Source organism: Oncorhynchus keta, unplaced genomic scaffold, assembly GCF_023373465.1.
Source record: "Oncorhynchus keta strain PuntledgeMale-10-30-2019 unplaced genomic scaffold, Oket_V2 Un_contig_4849_pilon_pilon, whole genome shotgun sequence".
Lineage (NCBI taxonomy): Eukaryota > Metazoa > Chordata > Actinopteri > Salmoniformes > Salmonidae > Oncorhynchus > Oncorhynchus keta.
Window position 1 is genome coordinate 110,899 of NW_026287995.1, and position 3,283 is coordinate 114,181.

At 46.8% G+C, this 3,283-nt stretch overlaps 1 long non-coding RNA gene across 1 annotated transcript; it reads left to right on the forward strand.

Moving 5' to 3' along the window:
* Window positions 1-2,455: 2,455 nt before the first annotated feature.
* LOC127924976 (uncharacterized) lies at window positions 2,456-2,698 on the forward strand. The gene is made up of 3 exons (XR_008119442.1): window positions 2,456-2,508; window positions 2,547-2,585; window positions 2,662-2,698. It is a non-coding gene; the product is annotated as an uncharacterized LOC127924976 (long non-coding RNA).
* Window positions 2,699-3,283: the final 585 nt, after the last annotated feature.

Below are 3,283 nucleotides of genomic sequence, written 5' to 3' on the forward strand. Positions count from 1 at the left end.
TCTACACAGCAGGCTACTGCTACCAACACTCCATCTGTGGTACCCCTGTCTCTACACAGCAGGCTACTGCTACCAACTCTCCATCCGTGGTACCTCTGTCTCTACACAGCAGGCTACTGCTACCAACGCTCCATCCGTGGTACCTCTGTCTCTACACAGCAGGCTAATGCTACCAACGCTCCATCCGTGGTACCCCTGTCTCTACACAGCAGGCTACTGCTACGAACTCTCCATCCGTGGTACCCCTGTCTCTACACAGCAGGCTACTGCTACGAACTCTCCATCCGTGGTACCCCTGTCTCTACACAGCAGGCTCCTGCCTGTCTCCCTGCTACCAACTTCAGAAGCCTTTTAAAAACATCATATACACTGCAGGTTTTAAATTCCCTGCATGCAGGAACGTTCCTCCTGTGTCAGGGTGATCAAATTAAGATCCTGCATCTGTATAGTCATCACAAATGTAAAAAGCATGGAGTTCTCCAACCCTCAAGCCTTCATAAAGCTCATGTTGAATGTTAGTCTACAAAATGAATTGCTGTTAATAATCTATACTGATCAAATTGTTTTAAGAAATTAAATATATTTCAACGGAATCCTGATGCGAGAAGCAAGCAAGCAGCTGTTCATTTCTGTTTCCCCTCACCCCCTCCTCTCCTGGTGCCCTTCCCCAGGAACCCCCCTCCCACCTCTCCAGTCTAGCGAGGCAACAACTTGGAAAATCACTGCGAGAGAAGAGAGAGCCCCTCTATGATTCGGAAAGGTCGTTCACTCCGATCCAGCCCGGAAGAGAAGACACAGCACGCGCTGTCACAACACAAAAGACGCACATATTCGAAAGAAGGTCACTGAAGTTCTAGCCATGGCATGGACTGTCAAAAGATGAACATGAAATCAGAAGGACTATTGAATATCAGTTGTTGTCGAAACCGATATTGGAATTATATCCGCGGATCGCTAGAACACTTGTTTAACGCCGACTCGTGTTGAAAGCTTGCCGACTTCAAGAGGACTTCATGGTATGTTACATTTCAACATTATCCCATGTGATCATGTTTTTGGTTCTTGTATATTTATGTCTTATTCAGTCGGGTTAGAAAGGCAGAGGATGGTGAATCAGGCGACCTCCTACATGTGGGTTGCTGGAAGTTAAATGTCCTTTGTTTGAACACATGATAACCTATAGCCTTCAATATGATCAATATATTATATTTTTGGACCCAATATTAAAATATAATGGTTTTTTTTGCACCGAAATATTTATTAGAACTCGTGTGCTGTTACCGGTCATTCATTAAAACCGAAGCCCGGTCAGAATAACGGACCCTTTTCAGCGAAGCGGTGCCTGGGGCTATTCGTGCTGGATGAATGAGTTACTATGCATCTTTGCGAACTCAATAGTTGGCTGGTTTAGTTTTCTCAGAATTCCACCGACCGCCGGTGTACAGAAACACTCTCGGCTCGAGAAGTGATCCGGTTTATCACGTGGCCGTTCCATGGCAGTTTTGCGTATGATTTGACATTCTTCGCGCATCATCGCCGCGGTTCTCGTAGACGTCGGGAGAATCATCTTTATCTCTACCCGCACTTGTGTCCTCAATTTAACGTTGTTGTTGTTTATTGTCGGTGTTCTGACATCTCAACATTAGTTTGACACAGTCGCCTTGTGTTTGCTCCGTCCCTCGCTGTTAGACAGGGGAAAGCATTGTTTATCACTCAACAAAGCTAAAAACAAAAGGATTTCTACGTGACAAGAGCTGACCAATAGGAACCAGGTCAGGCTGCTGCTGCACGTTCTCCTTACCTGAAGCGATGCATGGAGTCCTTCACACACGTTGCATTTACAGCCCATTATGGGGTCATTAATTAGTCATTCGCGTGACGCAAAGGATATTGATTATTCGATATCTAGAGGGGTTGCAGTTGGTATTCTCTTTGATGTTTTCCAGTCATGTTTTCAGCCCATCCCATCCTCTTTGTTGATTAGCTATGCCCTGCCTCTAGATGACTAGATGGGCAGTGACGGGATTGGTGGTGCGTGGAAGGGGTTTAGCCTCAGAAACGCATATTTTGGATCAGTTGTACTTGGTTTTAACACTGTGTTTGAGGTGAAATCTGGTCCTAGATCTGGGTACTTGTTTTTAAGTGTCTAACAGCTCTGTCTAATATATCTGATCTGTCTACTAGACCTGAGCCTGCAGGGTAGCCTAGTGGTTAGAGCGTTGGGTCAGTAACCAGCAGGTAGCCTAGTGGTAGAGAGTTGGGCCAGTAACCAGCAGGTAGCCTAGTGGTAGAGAGTTGGGCCAGTAACCAGCAGGTAGTCTAGTGGTTAGAGCGTTGGGTCAGTAACCAGCAGGTAGCCTAGTGTTTAGAGCGTTGGGCCAGTAACCAGCAGGTAGCCTAGCGGTTAGAGCGTTGGGCCAGTAACCAGCAGGTAGCCTAGTGGTAGAGAGTTGGGCCAGTAACCAGCAGGTAGTCTAGTGGTTAGAGCGTTGGGTCAGTAACCAGCAGGTAGCCTAGTGGTAGAGAGTTGGGCCAGTAACCAGCAGGTAGTCTAGTGGTTAGAGCGTTGGGTCAGTAACCAGCAGGTAGCCTAGTGGTAGAGAGTTGGGCCAGTAACCAGCAGGTAGCCTAGTGGTAGAGAGTTGGGCCAGTAACCAGCAGGTAGCCTAGTGGTTAGAGCGTTGGGCCAGTAACCAGCAGGTAGCCTAGTGGTTAGAGCGTTGGGCCAGTAACCAGCAGGTAGCCTAGTGGTTAGAGCGTTGGGCCAGTAACCAGCAGGTAGCCTAGTTGCTAGAGTGTTGGACTAGTAACCAGCAGGTAGCCTAGTTGTTAGAGTGTTGGACTAGTAACCGAAAGGTTGCAAGTTTGAATCCCAGAGCTGACAAGGTCAAAATCGGTTGTTCTGCCCCTGAACAGGCAGTTAACCCACTGTTCCTAGACCAGTTAACCCACTGTTCCTAGACCAGTTAACCCACTGTTCCTAGACCAGTTAACCCACTGTTCCTAGACCAGTTAACCCACTGTTCCTAGACCAGTTAACCCACTGTTCCTAGGCCAGTTAACCCACTGTTCCTAGACCAGTTAACCCACTGTTCCTAGGCCGTCATTGAAAATAAGAATGTGTTCTTAACTGACTTGCATCGTTAAATAAATGTTATGATTAGGAACAGCTTTAAATGAATGGTGCTTGCTGTTATGAATAGGAACAGCTCTAAATGAATGGTGCTTGCTGTTATGATTAGGAACAGCTCTAAATGAATAGTGCTTGCTGTTATGGTTAGGA